The following is a 21123-nucleotide window of genomic DNA, read 5'->3' as shown; positions in this document are numbered from 1 at the left end:
GTGGATATCTCTGTTCTGTATTCTGTTGTCTAGCTGTCCAAGTTTAATGCTAAATTTTATGAGATGGAACTTGACATCTTCTAGAAATGTTCACATATGATTGTTTATTAAATTATCATGGAAATATTTAAATGAGATGTTTATCATCTGAAAAGAACAGATACTTTTTTTTTTTTTTGAGATAGAGTCTTGCTCTGTTGCCCAGGCTGGAGTGCAGTGGCACAGTCTCGGCTCAGTACAACCTCTGCCTCCTGAATTCAAGTGATTCTCCTGCTTCAGCCTCCCTAGTAGCTGGTATTACAGTTGCCTACTGCCATGCCCATCTAAGTTTCGTATTTTTAGTAGAGACGGGTTTCACCTTGTTGGCCAGGCTGGTTTCAAACTCCTGACCTCAGGCAATCCTCCTGCCTTGGCCTTCCAAAGTGCTGGGATTACAGGTGCGAGCCACCATGCCCAGCCTTAATTAAGCTTTTTATATTGTAGTAGAAAATTTAAGTCTTGGGGCGGAGCAAGATGGCCGAATAGGAACAGCTCTAGTCTCCAACTCCCAGCGCGAGCGACACAGAAGACCGGTGATTTCTGCATTTTCAACTGAGGTACTGGGGTCATCTCACTAGGGAGTGCTGGACAATTGGTGCTGGTCAGCTGCTGCAGCCTGACCAGCGAGAGCTGAAGCAGGGCAAGGCATCGCCTCACCTGGAAGCGCAAGGGGGAAGGAAATCCGTTTTCCTAGCCAGGTGAACTGAGACACACAACACCTGGAAAATCGGGTAACTCCCACCCCAATACTGCGCTTTAAGGAAACAGGCACACCAGGAGAATATATACCACACCTGGCCGGGAGGGTCCCACGCCCACGGAGCCTCCCTCACTGCTAACACAGCAGTCTGCGGCAATCTATCCGCAAGGCAGCAGCGAGGCTGGGGGAGGGGTGCCCGCCATTGCTGAGGCTTAAGTAGGTAAACAAAGCCGCTGGGAAGCTCGAACTGGGTGGAGCTCACAGCAGCTCAAGGAAGCCTGCCTGTCTCTGTAGACTCCACCTCTGGGGAGAGCGCACAGCTTAAGTCCAATAGGGGAAGCAGCGGGGGCAGGTGCAGACGCGAACGACTCTGTCTGACAGCTTTGGGGGGAGCCGTGGATCTCCCAACGCGGAGGTTGAGATCTGAGAACGGACAGACTGCCTGCTCAGGTGGGTCCCTGACCCCTGAGTAGCCTAGCTGGGAGACATCCCCCACTAGGGGCAGTCTGACACCCCACACCTCACAGGGTGGAGTCACCCCTGAGAGGAAACTTCCAAAGGAAGAATCAGACAGGTACACTCGCTGTTCAGCAATATTCTATCTTCGGCAACCTCTGCTGCTGATACCCAGGCAAACAGTGTCTGGAGTGGACCTCAAGCAATCTCCAACAGACCAACAGACAGTCCTTCGGAGTGTCAGATGGAAAACTATCAAACAGGAAAGACACCTATACCAAAACCCCATCAGTACGTCACCATCATCAAAGACCAGAGACAGATAAAACCACAAAGATGGGGAAGAAGCAGGGCAGAAAAGCTGGAAATTCAAAAAATAAGAGCGCATCTCCCCCTGCAAAGGAGCGCAGTCCATCACCAGCAACGGATCAAAGTTGGTCAGAGAATGACTCTGACGAGATGAGAGAAGAAGGCTTCAGTCCATCAAACTTCTCAGAGCTAAAGGAGGAATTACGTACCCAGCGCAAAGAAACTAAAAATCTTGAAAAAAGAGTGGAAGAATAGACAGCTAGACTAATTAATGCAGAGAAGATCATAAACGAAATGACAGAGATGAAAACCATGACATGAGAAATACGTGACAAATGCCAAGCTTCAGTAACCGACTCGATCAACTGGAAGAAAGAGTATCAGCGATTGAGGATCAAATGAATGAAATGAAGCGAGAAGAGAAACCAAAAGAAAAAAGAAGAAAAAGAAATGAACAAAGCCTGCAAGAAGTATGGGATGATGTAAAAAGACCAATCTACGTCTGATTGGGATGCCTGAAAGTGAGGGGAAAATGGAACCAAGTTTGAAAACATTCTTCAGGATATCATCCAGGAGAACTTCCCCAACCTAGTAGGGCAGGCCAACATTCAAATTCAGGAAATACAGAGAACGCCACAAGATACTCCTCCAGAAGAGCAACTCCAAGACACATAATTGCCAGATTCACCAAAGTTGAAATGAAGGAAAAAATCTTAAGGGCAGCCAGAGAGAAAGGTCGGGTTACCCACAAGGGAAGCCCATCAGACTAACAGCAGATCTCTCGGCAGAAACTCTCCAAGCCAGAAGAGAGTGGGGGCCAATATTCAACGTTCTTAAAGAAAAGAATTTTCAACCCAGAATTTCATATCCAGCCAAACTGATTTCATCAGTGAAGGAGAAATAAAATCCTTTACAGATAAGCAATGCTTAGAGATTTTGTCACCACCAGGCCTGCCTTACAAGAGACCCTGAAGGAAGCCCTAAACATGGAAAGGAACAACCGGTACCAGCCATTGAAAAAACATGCCAAAATGTAAAGACCATCGAGGCTAGGAAGAAACTGCATCAACTAACGAGCAAAATAACCAGTTAATATCATAATGACAGGATCAAGTTCACACATAACAATATTAACCTTAAATGTAAATGGACTAAATGCTCCAATTAAAAGACACAGACTGGCAAACTGGATAAAGAGTCAAGACCCATCAGTCTGCTGTATTCAGGAGACCCATCTCACATGCAGAGACTACATAGGCTCAAAATAAAGGGGTGGAGGAAGATCTACCAAGCAAATGGAGAACAAAAAAAAGCAGGGGTTGCAATCCTAGTCTCTGATAAAACAGACTTTAAACCATCAAAGATCAAAAGAGACAATAAGGCCATTACATAATGGTAAAGGGATCATTCAACAGGAAAGCTAACTCTCCTAAATATATATGCACCCAATACAGGAGCACCCAGATTCATAAAGCAAGTCCTTAGAGACCTACAAAGAGACTTAGACTCCCATACAATAATAATGGGAGACTTCAACACTCCACTGTCACATTAGACAGATCAACGAGACACAAAGTTAACAGGATCCAGGAATTGAACTCATCTCTACACCAAGCGGACCTAATAGACATCTATAGAACTCTCCCCCCCAAATCAACAGAATAGACATTCTTCTCATCACCACATCGTACTTATTCCAAAATTGACCACATAATTGGAAGTAAAGCACTCCTCAGCAAATGTCAAAGAACAGAAATTATAACAAACTGTCTCTCAGACCACAGTGCAATCAACTAGAACTCAGGACTAAGAAACTCAATCCAAACCGCTCAACTACATGGAAACTGAACAACCTGCTCCTGAATGACTACTGGGTACATAACGAAATGAAAGCAGAAATAAAGATGTTCTTTGAAACTAATGAGAACAAAGATACAACATACCAGAATCTCTGGGACACATTTAAAGCAGTGTGTAGAGGGAAATTTATAGCACTAAATGCCCACAAGGAAAGCAGGAAAGATCTAAAATTGACACTCTAACATCACAATTAAAAGAACTAGAGAGGCAAGAGCAAACACATTCAAAAGCTAGCAGAAGGCAAGAAATAACTAAGATCAGCAGAACTGAAGGAGATAGAGACACAAAAAACCCTCCAAAAAATCAATGAATCCAGGAGTTGGTTTTTTGAAAAGATCAACAAAATTGACAGACCGCTAGCAAGACTAATAAAGAAAAATGAGAGAGGAATCAAATAGACGCAATAAAAAATGATAAAGGGGATATCACCACTGACCCCACAGAAATACAAACAACCATCAGAGAATACTATAAACGCCTCTACGCAAATCAACTAGAAAATCTAGAAGAAATGGATAATTTCCTGGACACTTACACTCTTCCAAGACTAAACCAGGAAGAAGTTGAATCCTTGAATAGACCAATAGCAGGCTCTGAAATTGAGGCAACAATTAATAGCCTACTCACCAAAAAAAGTCCAGGACCAGATGGATTCACAGCTGAATTCTACCAGAGGTACAAGGAGGAGCTGGTACCAGTCCTTCTGAAACTATTCCAATCAATAGAAAAAGAGGGAATCCTCCCTAACTCATTTTATGAGGCCAACATCATCCTGATACCAAAGCCTGGCAGAGACACAACAAAAAAAGAATTTTAGACCAATATCCCTGATGAACATCGATGCAAAAATTCTCAATAAAATACTGGCAAACCGGATTCAGCAGCACATCAAAAAGCTTATCCACCATGATCAAGTGGGCTTCATCCCTGGATGCAAGGCTGGTTCAACATTCGCAAATCAATAACATAATCCAGCATGTAAACAGAACCAAAGACAAGAACCACATGATTATCTCAATAGATGCAGAAAAGGCTTTTGACAAAATCAACAACCCTTTATGCTAAAACGCTCAATAAATTCGGTATTGATGGAATGTACCTCAAAATAATAAGAGCTATTTTACAAACCCACAGCTAATATCATACTGAATGGCAAAAACTGGAAAAATTCCCTTTGAAAACTGGCACAAGACAGGGATGCCCTCTCTCACCACTCCTATTCAACATAGTGTTGGAAGTTCTGGCTAGGGCAATCAGGCAAGAGAAAGAAATCAAGGGTATCCAGTTAGGTAAAGAAGAAGTCAAATTGTCCCTTTTTGCAGATGACATCATTGTATATTTAGAAAACCCCATTGTCTCAGCCCAAAATCTCCTTAAGCTGATAAGCAACTTCAGCAAAGTCTCAGGATACAAAATTAATGTGCAAAAATCACAAGCATTCTTATACACCAGTAACAGACAAGCAGAGAGCCAAATCATGAATGAACTTCCATTCACAATTGCTTCAAAGAGAATAAAATACCTAGGAATCCAGCTTACAAGGGATGTAAAGACCTCTTCAAGGAGAACTACAAACCACTGCTCAGTGAAATCAAAGAGGACACAAACAAATGGAAGACATACCATGCTCATGGATAGGAAGAATCAATATCGTGAAAATGGCCATACTGTCTAAGGTTATTTATAGATTCAATGCCATCCCCATCAAGCTACCAATGACTTTCTTCACAGAATGGAAAAAAACTGCTTTAAAGTTCATATGGAACCAAAAAGAGCCCGCATTGCCAAGACAATCCTAAGTCAAAAGGACAAAGCTGGAGGTGTCACGCTACCTGACTTCAAACATACTACAAGGCTACAGTAACCAAAACAGCATGGTACTGGTACCAAAACAGAGATATAGACCAATGGAACAGAACAGAGTCCTCAGAAATAATACCACACATGTACAGCCATCTGATCTTTGTAGACCATTCAGGACATAGGCATGGGAAAGGCTCATGTCTAAACCCAAACAAGCAACGGCAGCAAAAGCCAAAATTGACAAATGGGATCTCATTAAACTAAAGAGCTTTTGCACAGCAAAAGAAACTACCATCAGAGTGAACAGGCAACCTACAGAATGGGAGAAAATTTTTGCAACCTACTCATCTGACAAAGGGCTAATATCCAGAATCTACAAAGAACTCAAACAATATACAAGAAAAAAACAAACAACCCCATCAAAAAGTGGGGAAAGGATATGAACAGACATTTCTCAAAAGAACATCCATACAGCCAACAGACACATGAAAAAATGCTCATCATCACTGGCCATCAGAGAAATGCAATCAAAACCACAATGAGATACCATCTCACACCAGTTAGAATGGCAATCATTAAGAAGTCAGGAAACAACAGGTGTTGGAGAGGATGTGGAGAAATAGGAACACTTTTACACTGTTGGTGGGATTGTAAACTAGTTCAATCATTATGGAAAACAGTATGGCAATTCCTCAAGGATCTAGAACTAGATGTACCATATGACCCAGCCATCCCACTACTGGGTATATACCCAAAGGTTTAAATTACTCTACTACAAAGACACATGCATACGTATGTTTATTGCGGCACTATTCACAATAGCAAAGACTTGGAATCAACCCAAATGTCCATCTGTGACAGACTGGATTAAGAAAATGTGGCACATATACACCATGGAATACTATGCAGCCATCAAAAAGGATGAGTTTGCGTCCTTTGTAGGGACATGGATGCAGCTGGAAACCATCATTCTTAGCAACTATCACAAGAACAGAAAACCAAACACCGCATGTTCTCACTCATAGGTGGGAACTGAACAATGAGATCACTTGCCTCGGGAAGGGGAACATCACACACTGGGGCCTATCATGGGGAGGGGGGAGGAGGGAGGGAGGCATTGGGGAGTTATACATGATATTGATGAATTGATGCGTGCTGACGAGTTGATGGGTGCAGCACACCAACATGGCATAAGTATACATATGTAACAAACCTGCACGTTATGCACATGTACCCTAGAACTTAAAGTATAATAAAAATAAATAAATAAATAAAATTAAAAAAAAAAAGAAAATTTAAGTCTTACAATTTCCTTACACTATTCTATAAACAGTGTGTTGGAGTGATTTTGTACTTTTTAAAACATTGGTCTTTTTTTTTTTTAGTTTATTTATTTATTTCTGAGACTGAGTCTCACTCTATTGCCCAGGCTGGAGTGCATTGGCACGATCTTGGCTCACTGAAACCTGTGCCTCCTAGGTTTAAGGGAATCTCATGCCTCAGCCTTCCGAAAAGCTGGGATTATGGCGCATGCCACCATGCCTGGCTAATTTTTGTATTTTTAGTAGAGATGGGGTTTCACCATATTGGCCAGGCTGATCTCGAACTCCTGACCTCAAGTGATCCGCCTGCATCAGCCTTCCAAAGTGCTGGGATTACAGATATGTGCCTTTGCGTCTGGCCATACATTGGTCATTTTCTTATTTCAAACTAAGTGAATAATCCTGACTGGGAAGTAGAAGCCTGAACTAGAAGCTAAGGATAGTTTTGCCTGCAAGTGGAGATCATTGAAAAAGCAGCCGTCCTGCCTGAGGAGCCTCCCCTGCAGATGTCCTGGCCTGCTCAAAATAGCCATGGATAGAGCCTTTATACTTTATACTTAGAGAAGCCACAAAGCCCTGAAAACCTTGAAATCCACAGGCAGATGCAGTTGGGATTGGCACAAAGGTGGGGTTGGGAGACTCTTTCTGGAAATGGAGTTGTTATTGTTCTGAGGTTGTTTCTAGATTTTGTAAAATATGATGAATCTAGATTTAGGTAAGAAGTTATTTGTTTATTTATTTATTTATGAGCCAGGGTCTCATTCTGTTACTCAGGTTGTAGTACAGTGGCATGATCTCGGCTCACTGCAACCTCTGTCTCCTAGATTCAAGCAATTCTCCTGCCACAGCCTCCCTAGTAGCTGGGACTACAAGCAGGCACCTCGAGGCCCGCCTAATTTTTGTATTTTTAGTCGGAAGGTTTTGCAAAGCCCCCAGGGAGACTAGCTGAAGGCATCTGTTCTATAAGCCTGAGGCAGAAGGCAAGGAGTAGGTACAACAGAGTGTAGGGGAATTTATCTTAAACTGGCTTGTTTACTTTTATTTACCAGGAACTGACCTTTGATCGTCCGTGCAAATGATATTCCCTGAACTTTTTTGGTTTTATTTTTCCTTCCTTCCTATCTTTCTTTCTTCTCTGCTCCCTCCTTTCCTTCTGCTGTGTTCCAGGGGCTGGTGTCAAACTTCTATACTCAAGCAATTCTCCCATTTCAGCTTCCCAAAGTGTTGGGATTACAGGTTGGAGCCACCATACTCTGTCTTCTTTTATTTTCTTCTTTTTCCTTTTCATTCTTCCTTTTCCTCCCTCCCTCCCTCCGTCCCTTCCTTCTCTATCTTCTTCTTTTTTTTTTTTCCCCCGAGATGGAGTCTCGCTCTGTCGCCCAGGGAGTGATGGGAAGCTCGCACACTTAGACGCCAGAGGCACATTTTCAGGGGCGAGCGCCACACATGGCCTGCAGGGTGGATCCGGTGGCTTCTCGGTCAGGCCGCCAGGTGACCAGATGTGGGTGGCTAGCTGTGGCCAGTAGTCGTGGCTACTGGCCTCTCGTTTGGGTGGACCAGGGATTCAAAACTTAGGAAGAAAAGTCGGCGGACTTAGAGGCTGACTGTCGAGGGGGGCCACCTTGGCGGTAATAAGGTTCCAATGGGGACAGCTTCAGGCCGCGAGCACCACACATGGCCTATAGGGTAGATCTGGTGGGCTTCTGCTTCTGCCTCCACCACCGGCTGGCTTGTCTTTCTGGCTGCCAGGTCTACAGGATGTCGGCCACGAGCGTAGGACTTGGTCGCCAGCTGGAAATGTTTAAGGTGGACCAGATGGCCCTCACCGGGGCCGTACAGCTTAGGTCCAGCAGAGGAGTTCAGTGATGGCTCACTGCGCTCTTCACCTTCCTGGGCTCATCCACGTGATCCTCTTATTTTGGCCTCCCAAATAGCTGGGGCTCTCAGGAGCTTTCTGTTTCTTTTTCTTTTCTTTCTTTTCTTTTTTTTTTTTTTAGCCTCACTTTGAATTTGTTTTCGCAGTACATTGAGTTCTGTTGGTTTTTTTCTTTTTTCTTCTTGCTCTCTCTTGTGCTCCTTCCTGTACACTGAAGTTGCTGTTGTTTTCAATTTCTTTCACCCAGGCTAAAGTGCGGGTACATGATCACAGCTCACTGCAGCCTCGACCTCCCTGGGCTCAGGTGATCCTCCTGTCTCAGACACCACACTTCCCAGTAGCTGCGGCTAAAGGCGTGCGCCACCACACCAGCGCTTTATTTTGTATATTTTACTTTTTATTTTTGTAGAGATAGGGTTCCATCATGTTTTCCAGGCTGATCTCAAACTCCTGCGGTCAAGCAGTCTGCTGGTCTCGACCTCTCAAATTACTGAGCTTACAGGTGTGAGCCACCATGACTGGTTCTATCTATATCTATCTGTCTTTCTATCAATTAATCATCTATCTTTTTTTCTTTTTTCTGTTTTTTTTTTTTTTGATAGAGACGTGTTCTTGCTATGTTTTTCAGGCTCTGGATATATATATATATTTATATATTTAACTTTATATATATATATAAATATATATTTAACTTTATTATTATTATTATTATTTTTTTTTTTTTTTGAGGCGGAGTCTCGCTCTGTCTCCCGGACTGGAGTACAGTGGCCGGATCTCAGCTCACTGCAAGCTCCGCCTCCCGGGTTTACGCCATTCTCCTGCCTCAGCCTCCCGAGTAGCTGGGACTACAGGCGCCCGCCACCTTGCCCAGCTAGTTTTTTTTTTTTATTTTTAGTAGAGACGGGGTTTCACCGTGTTAGCCAGGATGGTCTCGATCTCCTGACCTCGTGATCCGCCCGTCTCGGCCTCCCAAAGTGCTGGGATTACAGGCTTGAGCCACCGCGCCCGGCCCCACTTTATTATTTTTTAATATAGGTGTTGTCTCACCATGTGGCCCCAAGGATTGTCTCAAACTCCTGGGCTCCAGATATCCTCCTGCCTTGGCCTCCCAAAGTGCTGGGATTACAGGCAGGAGCCACCCTGCGTGGTCTGGTCATATTTTTGATGAGTTGATTCTTCCCAGTCCAGATGTATAATCTCATCCTTGAACATTTTTGACAATGTAGTTATGACATATGACTTTACCCAGCATCAGAGTGAGCTGATGCTCCTGCCCAGCTTAGAGAAGGGATTGTGACATATCACTGGACCCAGCACCAAAGTGATGTAACTATTCCACTGCCTTGGCACTGCCCACAGGGGACATTGTGACATATCTCTGGGTCTTGTACCCAGGTGGTGTGAATCTTCTCTCCAGCCTTGGCTCTTCCACAGGGGGCATTGTGTCATATCGCTGGGCCCCACACATAGGTTATGTGACCCTCCTGCCTGTGCCCTGTCCATGTAGGCCATTGTGACATATTGCTGGGTCCAACACCCAGGTGATGTAACTCTACTGCCTGGGTCCTGCCTACAGAGGACATTGTGACATAACCCTGCACCCATCACACAGGTAATGTGACTCTCTTCTCCTGCCTGGCCCCTGCTCAGAGAAGGGATTGTGACGTATCACTGGGCTCAGCACCTAACTAACGTGACTTTTCTCCTCTTCCTGTGTTTTGCCTGCAGGGGATATTGTGAAATGTCACTAGGCCTAATAGTAAGGTGACATTACTCTTGTCATGGCACTGCCATCAGAAGAAGGCATGGTGATGTATTGTTGGGCCCAGAACAAATGTGATATGAGTCTCCTGTCTGGATCCTGCTTACAAGGTATATTGTAACATATCTGGGGCCTTTGACTATTTTACTTATTTTATGTTATTTTAATTTTTTTTTTGAGACAGAGTCTCACTCTGTCACCCAGGCTGGAGTGCAGTGGTGTGATCTCAGCTCACTTCAACCTTTGCCTCCTGGGTTCAAGTGATTTTCCTGCCTCAGCCTCCTGAGTAGCTGAGGCTACAGGTGTGCACCACCATGCCTGGCTAATTTTTGAAGTTTTACTAGAGACAAGGTACCACCATGTTGGCCAGGCTGGTCTCAAACCCCTGACCTCAGCCAATCTGCCCAACTCAACCTCCCAATGTGCTGGGATTACAGGGTAAGCCATTTCACTTGGCCCTTTTTGACTATTTTATGTGGCTCTTCTCTCTTACCTGGACATTGCCCAAAAAGAGATTGTGACATATCTTTGGGCCTAGCACCAAGGTGATTTGACTTTCCTCTCCTGCCTGGGCCTCGCCCACAGAAGAGAGAGTAACTTATTGCTGAGGTTAGCATACAGATGATATATTCTTCTGCTGGCTCCCAAAAGTCACTGTAAGATATATCTGGGCCAATTGCTGAGATTGTGTGACACTTCTCCTGGAACCTGTCCACAGTGGGGATTGTGACATATTGCTTGGCCAAGTACCTACATGATAGGACTCTTTTCTTAGGTCTGGGCCCTGCCCACTGGAGTAATTTTGACACATAGCTGGGCCCAGCTCAAAGGTTATGTGACTGCACACTTCTTCCTTAGCCCTACCCATGAGGACCATAGTGTCTTATCTCTGAGACCCCTTATTAGGTGATGTGACTACTTTTTTTGAGATGGAGTCTGGCTCTGTTGCCCATAATTTAGAAGATGTGACTCTCTTGCACCAGAATGGATACTGTGCCATATTGCTGAACCCATTACATAGGTGATGTGACTCTCTTGCATGGGCCCTCCCCGTAAGCAGGTAGCGTGACATATTACTGAGCCCAGTACATAGATGATGCGAATCTTTTCTATGGCTTTGCCCAAGCAGGGATTTGTGATGTGTCGCTGGACTTACCACCTATGTGTTATGACTATCCTCTTCTGCTTAAGCCCTGCATGCATTGTGTGTTGTGACATATGCCTGGATTCAGCACCTAGGTGATACAACTTTATGGCATGGGAACTGCCGACAGATGTATTAAGACATAACTCCTTTCCATCACCTAGATGATGTGACCCTTTTATTTTTCTTGTTTCTGACATATTTTGGATATAGTGACATATCACTGAGTTCAACACACATGAGATGGGAGGCTTCTGCCTGAGCCCAGCACATACGTGGCCTTGTGACATATCTCTCTATCCATTATCTTGGAGATTTAACCCCCCTTTTGTGCCTGCACCCTGACCACTGGGAAGATTGTGATGAATCACTATTCTCAGCAATCAGGTGATGTGTTTTTCCTGCCTGGTCCTTGCCCACAGATCATTGTAACATATCACTGGGCCTAGCATCCAGGTGATGTGCCTCTGCTGACTGTATTCTGCTTTCAGGAGGAGATTGTAATATATCCCCAATCGAGCACCCAGGTGGTGTGACACTTCTGCCCTGTCCCTGTCCTCAAAGAAGATTGTGACATATCACTGCCCCAAAACACAGGTGATGTGAGTCTACTGGCCAGTCCCTTTTCATTGGTGGGATTGTGATGCATACCTTGTCCAAACTTAAAAGTGCAATAATGATTCTCATACTTCGAAAAAACCAGTAGCAGATACACTATCTCTCATAGCCAGGGTCAGGAAAATGAGTTATGTCTTGGATCTCCTCTTTGTATGAAGATCATAAAGAATTCACACTCTCTCACATACTGTGTAAAGTTGTCAAGAGGTACAGAGAATGTCCTAACAGAACTCAGCACACAGGAGAGGTTGTGACACTCATATGCATAGCTGCCAACAGTAAACACTGTCATCCTTCCACATAAACACAGCTCATTATTGAGGTTCTGAAGCTCTTATGCAGATGCAGTCAAAAGTTGGAAAATTTAATCTCATATGTTAGTTCAGTCCATAGAGATGTTAGTGTCTCTGAGACCAAGATTCAACATTCCTGTGAGTCATTGACTTCAGTAAAATGACACAATTTGCAGGAGGGATTGAGGTTCTCATACACAAATTCAGACAATCGTTGAGATTGTCACTCATGTACTTACACCGAACACACAGAGGGTATTATGTCTCATAGCTAGAACTAAAAAATGTGTGAAATAGCCGGGCGCGGTGGCTCAAGCCTGTAATCCCAGCACTTTGGGAGGCCGAGACGGGTGGATCACGAGGTCAGGAGATCGAGACCATCCTGGCTAACACGGTGAAACCCCGCCTCTACTAAAAAATACAAAAAACTAGCCGGGCGAGATGGCGGGCGCCTGTAGTCCCAGCTACTCGGGAGGCTGAGGCAGGAGAATGGCGGGAACCCGGGAGGCGGAGCTTGCAGTGAGCCGAGATCGCGCCACTGCACTCCAGCCTGGGCTACAGAGCGAGACTCCGTCTCAAAAAAAAAAAAAAAAAAAAAAAAAAAGTGTGAAATTGTTAATCTCATACCTCGACCTTAATTCAGGTGTGTTTGTGACATACACCTTTTTTTAGCATCTGAATAGTTTGACTTTCCTGCCTGAGCCCAATGTACAGATGGGATTGTGCTTTATTGGTGGACCCAGCATTTAGGTAATGTGAGTCTATTCTCATTTCACAGAGGGCGAGGGAGGATTGTGGCATATCACTGGACCCAGTAACTAGGTAATGCAATTCTCCTATTTTTCCTTGGTCTCACATATTATAGATATTGTAAATATTACTAGGCCCACTACTTATGGGATTGTATGCTCCTGCCTGGGCTCTGCCCACAGGGACCTTGTGACATATATCTGCATCCATGACCTAAAAGATGTGACACTTCTTGCCTACAACCTGCCCTGCACAGGAAAGATTGTGACATATCCCTGGAATGAGACACCAGGTGATGTGGCTCTTCTGCCTCTGTCTTGCCCCCAGGGAGCATTGTGACATAATGCTGAGCTCAGCACTTAGATGTTGTGACTGTTGCCTGTGCTGTGCTTTCAGGAGAGAATTGTAACATATCCCTGGCTGAACACTCAGGTGATATGACACTCCTGCTTGGTTGCTTCCCTCAGGGAAGCTCGTGAGATACCCTTGGCTGAAATCCCAGGTGATGTGACTCTCCTGCTAACTCCCTACCTACAGTTTAAATGGAGACATGTACTATAGTCAGCTTATAAGTGTGATGATGACTCTCATTACCTCTAGTCAGCTATTAGAAGAAATACTGTCTCTCATAGCTCGACTTAGAAAAATGAGTCACATTCTTGGTCTTCTCTTTTTATGAAGGTCATAAAAAATTGCCAGACTCCAACATATCATATAATGCCCTCAAGTGTTACAAAGAGTGTTATTCCAGGTCACACAGCAAAAAGGTGAGATTGTTTCTTATATGTGTACCTCAGCAGCCATTAGGATTATCACCCTCACACATGAAAATAGCCCATTGCTGAGGTCTTGAATCTCAAATGCAAACACTGCCCAGAGTTGGAATTGTGACTGTCATATGTGAGCCTCCAGCCACAGTTGAGATGATGACACACTTCTAAACTCAGAACATAGCAGATGAGGACTCTACTATATAAACCCTACCAACTGGAGAGATTTTGGCTCTGATACCTGGGCTTAGAGCCACAAGTATGGTCATAGGTACTTACAAACATGATTTTAGAGTAAATTGTGACTCTTATTTATACTGGATACAGACTTTGAATAGTATAGAGAGTGTACTAGCCGGGCGCCATGGCTCACGCCTGTTATTCCAGCACTTTGGGAGGCTTAGGCAGGTGGATCATGAGTCAGGAGTTTGAGATAAGCCTGGCCAACATGGTGAAAACCTGTCTCTACTAAAAATACAAAAAATTAGCTGGGCGTGGTGGCTGCCTGCTGGGTCTGTCCTGCAGGCCCTGGCCGATGGATAAAATTAGTACTCAGACACAGGTATGCAGTGTAACAGCAGCTAGATAATGGCCTGGCTCCAGTGGCCAGAGAGCTGCCCCAAGAAGCTGGAGCTGCTTGGTTTCATTCAGTGCAGGCACAATGCCAAAAACCTGGAGCAAACACAACCTGTAGGTAATTAACATTTATTGTTACCCTTTCAGGGAATGTCACTCCCGTGAATGATGAAAGGTCAGTTCCTGGTCAATATAAGTAAACGAGCCTGTTTAAGATAAATTCCCCTACACTCCGCTGTACCTACTCCTGGCCCTCTGCCTCATGGTTATAGAACAGCTGCCTTCAGCTATTCTCCCCTGGGGCTTTGCAGAACCTTCTGACCTTTCAGAAGGTTTGTGTCCTTTCCTTATAGTTTTTCTTACTATTCTGACTGATCCCTCACAAGTGCCTGTAATTTCAGCTGCTCAAAGGGCTGAGGCAGGAGAATCACTTGAACTCGGGAAGCAGAGGTTGCAGTGAGCCAAGGTCGCACCACTGCACTCCAGCAGAGACAACAGTATGAGACTACGTCTCAAAAAAAAAAAAAAAGTGTACTTAACAAGACCCAGCACACAGGGGAGACTTTTACTGTTATATGAACACCCATCAAACAGTACACATCATCATTGTGAATTCTGAATCTCACACATAGAGGAAGTCAAAGGCGGAAAAATTGACTCTCATATTTGGATCCAGTCCACAGGTGAGTTGGTGACACTCAGAGCAAGAATCAGCACACCTATGACACTGTGACTTCACTAATTAGACAAAGTCCACAGCAGGAGTATAGGCTGTCAGGTACAAATTTTGTTCACCATTGAGATTGTAGCTCCTGTCCTTAGATACAACATATAGGAAGGGTTAACCTCCTATACCTAAAACTGGAACATGTGTGAGATTGTTAATTTCATCCCTGCACCTTCTCACAGGTTTACTTATAACATATTTCTCTGCCCAGCACTTGAGTGATCTCTCTTGCCTAAAACCAGCCCGCAGATGGAATAGTGACATATTGCTGAACCCAGAACTGAGGGGATATGACTCTATTTCTCTACATTGGTGCTGCTCACAGGGGGCATTGTGACATATCGCTGGGCCTTGCACTTAGGTGATGAGAGTCTCCTCCCCTGCCTCAGTACTGCCCACAGAATGCATTGTCACATATCTCTGGGCCCCACACCCAGGTTTTGTGACTCTCCTGCCTGTCCCCTGACCACATAAGCAATTGTGACATATTGCTGGGTCCAACACCTTGGTAATGCAACTCTACTGCCCACAAGGAGCATTGTGACATGTATTTTCACACCTCACCTTCATGATATGACTGTCTTCTACCTGATGCATGCTCACCAGGGGAGTTTGTGATATATCATGTGGCTCCGTACCAAACAATGTGATTCTTCTTCCATCATAAGTTCTGCTGGCAAGGGAGACTGAGACATATTGTGGAGCTCTACACCAATGTGACATCACTGTTTTGCCTTGGCCTGGACCTGAAAAGGCATTGTGACATATTGCTGGGCCCAGCAACAAGGTGACATGAGTCTTCTGTATGGACCGTAACAACAGAGCATTGTGACATTTCTCTAAGAGCATCAACTATTTGATGTGACTCTCCTTTTATACCAAGACTTTCCTCATATGAGAGATTGTGACTTATCTTCTGGCACAGAAAAGTGATGTGTTTCTCCTGCCTGAGCTTTGCTTACAGGGAACATTGTGACTGGTCTCAGCAGCCAGGAGATGTGACTCTACTGTCTATGCCCTGGTTTCAGGAGAAAATCTATATGCCTGACTAAGCACCCAGTTTTTAACTCTTCTGCCTTGTGCCTGTTCTCAGAGAAGATTGTGACATATACCTGGCCTATTACGCAGATGATATAAGTCTCCTGTTCTCTCCCTATACACAGGGGAGATTGTGACATATGTCTTTGTTCAGATTATAGGTGCGATGTTGACTCTCATATTTGAAATCAGTCAACAGGAAACATACTATCTCTCATATTGGGCTTAGGAAAATGGGTAAGATTCTGGCTCTCCCCTTTGCAGGAAGGTCAAAGAAAATTACACTCTCTCACATATTGTATAAAGCCCTCAAGTGGTACAGAGACTGTCGTAACAGGGTCCAGAAAACAGATGAGATTGTTTTATATACACACAATTTCCCAGTGGTTAAGATTGTCACCCTCATCCATGGACAAAGGCCACTGGTGAGGTCTTAAATCTTACATGTGGATGCAGTGCAGAGTTAAAATTGTGACTGTCATATGTAAACATCAGGTAACATGAGGTGGTGACTCATTAGTAAGCCTAGCTTATAGGCAGGTGACAACTCTCATATCTGGACCCAGCCATTACAGAGATGTTAACTCTCATATCTGGGCATAGAGCCACAGGTATGATCATGGGTCCATAGCAGCACAAATGTCTCCTGGTCACAAAAGATTGCAACCTTATAAATTCCTCGATTGGTACAGAGAGTGTTCTAACTAGACTCAGTGTACAGTTGAGGTTTTGACATTCATGTACACCCAACTGACAGTAAAGATTATCATTTTTTCACAAGAACAGTCCACTGGAGGTTCTGAATCTCATATGCAGAGACAGTCGCAAGTTGGAAAATTTACTCTCGTAAATGAATCCAGTCCAAAGGTAAGTTGGTGACTTTCAGACCAAGATTGAACACACCTGTTTATCTGATTCCACCAAGGTGACACAGCCAGTAAGAGGGATTGAGTTTCTCATTCAGTGATTCAATTCGTTCTAAAAATTGTGACTTGTGTACTTAGATCCAACATACAGGAGGTGTTGACTCTCATACAAAGAATTAGGGTGTGTATAGGATTGTTAATCTCATCTCAGGTCTTTCCTTCAGGTGCGATTTTGACACACTTCTGCCCAGTAGCTGAGTAATGTGATTCTTCAGAATTGGCCCAGCCTACAAATAGGATTGTGCCACACTGCTGGACCCAGCACCTAAGTGATATAACTCTATTCTTCTCCCTTGGGTGCTACCCGAAAAAGACATTATAACATATCTCAGAGCCTTGCACCCAGGTATTGTGAGTCTCCTCTCCTGCCTTGCTGCTGCACACAGAAGCGGGATATGTACAGGATTGTTAATCTCATCTTGGACCTTCCTGCATGTGTGACTGTGACACATGCCTCTGTGTAGAACCTGAGTGAGTTTACTCTCCTGTCTGGATTTACACCAAAGATGGAATCATGACATATCACTGGATCAGAAACTAGGTGATGTGACTCTATTCTCTTGCCTTTGTGTTTTCATATGGGGCATTGTGACATATCACTGGACCTTGCATCCAAGTGATGGGTGTTTTCTCTCCTGCTTTGGTGCTGTCCACAGTGAGAATTGTGAAATACCGCTGTCATCCCCTGTGGGGAAAAGAGAGGTCAGCCTGTTACTGTGTTTATATAGAAAGAAGTAAATTTAAGAGACTCCATTTGGCTCTGTATTTGAGATGCTGTTTATCTGTGACCCTACCCCCAACCTTGTCCTTGCAAGAGACATCGCTGTGGTGATTTAAGGTTTAAAGGATTTTGGGCTGTAAGGAATGCGCTTTGTTAAACAAATGCCTAAAGGCTGCTTGTGGTTAAAGGCCATCACCATTCTCTTAAATCTCAGTAAAAGAAAAACATCTGTCTCCTGCCCGTCCCTGGGAAATGGAACATCTCCGTGTATCGGTATGTCTTATTGCCGATTTACTCCCTTATCTTTTGAGCAATAAATACTGAGGGAACTCAGAGACCGGTGCTGGTGTGGGTCCTCTGTAAGCACAGCACCGGTCCCCTGGGCCCCGCTTTTCTTTCTCTATACTTTGTCTCTGTGTATTATTTCTTTTCTCAAGTGTCTCGTTCCACCTAACGAGAAGCACCCACAGGTGTGGAGGGGCAGGCCACCCCTTCAATCCCCGCTATGTTATGTTACTCTCCTGCCTCTGCTTTGCCCACATGGGTCATTGTAACATACTGCTGGGTCTAAAACCCAGGTAATGTAACTCTCTTGTTTGGGTTCTGCCTGCAGGAGTCACATATCTCTGTGTTCATCACCCAGGTGATGTGACTCCCTTTTACTGCCTAGTTCCTTCTCACAAAACATCTTGTGACATATTGCTAGGCCCATGTGTAATATGTGACATATTACACTACCTAGCTGGTGTAACTCTTCTTTTTCTTTCTTTCTTTTTTTTTTTTTTTTCTGAGATGGAGTCTCACTCTGTTACCCAGGCTGGAGTGCACTGGCATGATTTCAGCTCACTGCAGCCTCTGCCTCCTGGGTTGAAGCAATTGTTCTGCCTCAGCCTCCCAAGTAGCTGGGATTACAGGCATGTGCCACCACGCCCGGCTAATTTTTGTATTTATAGTAGAGACGGGGTTTCGCCATGTTGGCCATGCTGGTTTCGAACTTCTAACCTCAGGTGATCCCTCCGTCTTGTCCTTCCAAAGTACTGGGATTACAGGCATGAGCCACTGCACCCAGCCTGACTCTTCTCTTCTTTCTAGGTTTCAACTGCAGCAGAGATTGTAAAAAACTGCTGGGCCCAGCAGCATAATGTTACTCTTTTGCCTTGGGCCTGACCTCAGAAGGCACTGTCACATATTCATGGACCCAACGCCAAGGTGATATGTGTCTCCAGCCTGGACTGTGCCCACAGGGGGCATTGTAACACATCTCTCGGCCCATCAGATGTTTGATGTTATCCCCTCCCCTCTCCTACTGTGCATTTGCCTGTAAGAGACATAGTCACATGTTCCTGGGTCCAGCACCTAGGTGATGTCTTCCTGGAACTTGTCCACATGGGGATTGTGATATGTCGCATGGCCCAGTACTTAACTTGATGTGACACTCCTCTCATGCCTAGGCCTTGCTCACAGGTGTGATTGTGACACACAGCATGGCCTAGCTTCTAGGTTATGTTACTCTTCTCTTATTCTTCAGTCATTTTCACAGGGGGCACTGTGACATAATTCCTAGACTGAGAACCTAGGTGATGTGACTCTCTACTGCTTGAAATATACCCAAAAAGAGAGTTTGATATATTGCTTGGCCAGGATCCTAGGTGATGCTACTCTTCTCCTGCCTAAACCCTGCTTACTTTATTTATGTTGACACATCACTGAGGCCAACACCGAGGTGATGTAACTCCTGCATGGGCTTTGCCCGCAGGGGTAAGATGATGTATCTTTTCATTCATCACTCAGGTGCTGTGACTCTCCACTTATGCCTGGGCCTTCATGAAAGAGGAATTGTGACATATCCCTCAATCTAGTACTTAGGTGATGTAACTCACCTTTATTGCCAGGGCATAGAATATTAAGGGTATTGTGACGTATCTCTTGGCCCAACACCTAGGGGATGAGAGGCTCCTGCCCGGGCACTGCCCACAGGAGACTTTGTGGCATGTTTCCTGCCTCATCACCTAGAAAGAGGTGACTCTCCTCTCAGGCCAGGTAAGGTGGCTCATGCCTGTAATTTCAGCGCTTTGGGAGGCCAAAGCAGGTGGATTATGAGGTCAGGAGTTCAAGACCAGCATGGTCAACATGGTGAAGCCTTGTATCTACTAAAAACACAAAAAGTAGCTGGGTGTGGTGGCAAGTGGCTGTAATCCCAGCTACTCAGTAGGCTGAGGCAGGAGAATCATTTGAACCTGGGAAATGCAAATGAGCCAAGATTGAGCCTTTGCACTCCAGACTGGTGATAGTGCAAGACTACATCTAAGAAAAGAAGAAGAGGAAGAAGAAGTTTTTCTCCTGCCTGAGCCTTGCCCACAGAAACATTGTGACATATCCTTGGGCTCAGCACCCAGCCTCAGCACCTACAGTTGCCTGATGGAACTCTGCCACCTGTGCCCTGTCTAGTTAGGCTATGGTAAAGTATAGCTAATTTCAATACCCAGGTGTTGTAGCTCTCCTGCCTGGCCACTGCCTTCCTGGGATATTTTGACATATGTTTGTGCCAATCACCTAGGTGATGTGAATCTTTTCACCTGCCTGGTCCTTGTTCACTGTGGGATAATGATGTCTATTGCTAGTTTCAGCACAGAGCTGATGTGACTTGTCTCTTTTTCCTAGATTTTGCCCAGAAAAAAAAGACATATCACTACGCCCATCAGCAAGTTATTTTGCCTGGTCCTGCCCTTAAAAGACATTGTGACATATAGTAATGATCAGCACCAGTGTAATTTGCCTCCTGCCTAAACCCTGCCTACTGGGGGCATTGTGACATATCTCTTGGCCCATGAACTATTTGATGTGACTCTCCTTTTTTGCCTGGGCTTTACCAGTAGTAGAGATTGTGATCTATCTCTGGACCCAGCACCTAGGTATTATGACTCTCCTCCCCTGCCTGGCCCATGCCCACAGAAAAGAGAGTGACTTATCGCTAGGCTCAACACACAAGTGATTCGAATTTTCTGCATGATCCCAGCTCATACAACTTATTGTGACTTCTCTAGGCCCATCACCTAGATGATGCGATTCTCCTTTTCTTCCTAGGAACTGTCCATAATGAGGAATGTGACACATCACTTGGCCTGGCACTTATGTGATATGACTCTCTTCTCTTGCCTGGGTCTATCAAATTGGGTGATTGTGGCATACAGCTTTACTCAGCACCTAGATAATGTGACTCTCCTGTTTCTCCTGAGTCCTACCCACAGAGGTCATTGCAACATATCTCTGAGCCCCTCATTTAGGTAATTTGACTATCCTGTCTGGGCCCTCCCCTCAGTGATTTTTGTGACATATTTTTTGACTCAGCATCTAGGTAATGTGACTTTTCCCCACTGCTTGGACTCTGTCACATAAGGTATTGTGATGTATCACTGGGCTTGACACTTAGGTG

The 21123-nt window shown here is 44.6% G+C and overlaps 1 protein-coding gene and 1 long non-coding RNA gene across 8 annotated transcripts in view; one reads left to right on the top strand and one right to left on the bottom strand.

The window, feature by feature from the left end:
- LOC117065495 overlaps positions 1-15661 on the bottom strand; it is a 33099-nt gene extending 17438 nt beyond the window's left edge. Inside the window, exon 1 of the long non-coding RNA XR_004429952.1 lies at positions 15570-15661. This is a non-coding gene — a long non-coding RNA (uncharacterized LOC117065495). The remainder of the gene's footprint in view (positions 1-15569) is intronic.
- Positions 1-21123, top strand: part of LOC117064905 (zinc finger protein 91-like) — a 338773-nt gene that overhangs the window by 270543 nt on the left and 47107 nt on the right. The window contains exons 1-2 of one of the 7 annotated variants that reach the window (XM_033179299.1): positions 9385-9977; positions 10094-10237. The exons of the other annotated variants lie outside the window; for them this stretch is intronic. The gene's annotated coding sequence lies outside the window, so the exon portion shown is untranslated. Of the gene's footprint in view, positions 1-9384; positions 9978-10093; positions 10238-21123 lie in introns of those variants that run through there. 7 annotated transcript variants of the gene reach the window in all.

Source organism: Trachypithecus francoisi, unplaced genomic scaffold, assembly GCF_009764315.1.
Source record: "Trachypithecus francoisi isolate TF-2019V2 unplaced genomic scaffold, Tfra_2.0 Contig00137, whole genome shotgun sequence".
Taxonomy (NCBI): Eukaryota; Metazoa; Chordata; class Mammalia; order Primates; family Cercopithecidae; genus Trachypithecus; species Trachypithecus francoisi.
The sequence above is the reverse complement of the archived record's forward strand: the minus strand, read 5'-3'. Positions and strand labels throughout refer to the sequence as shown.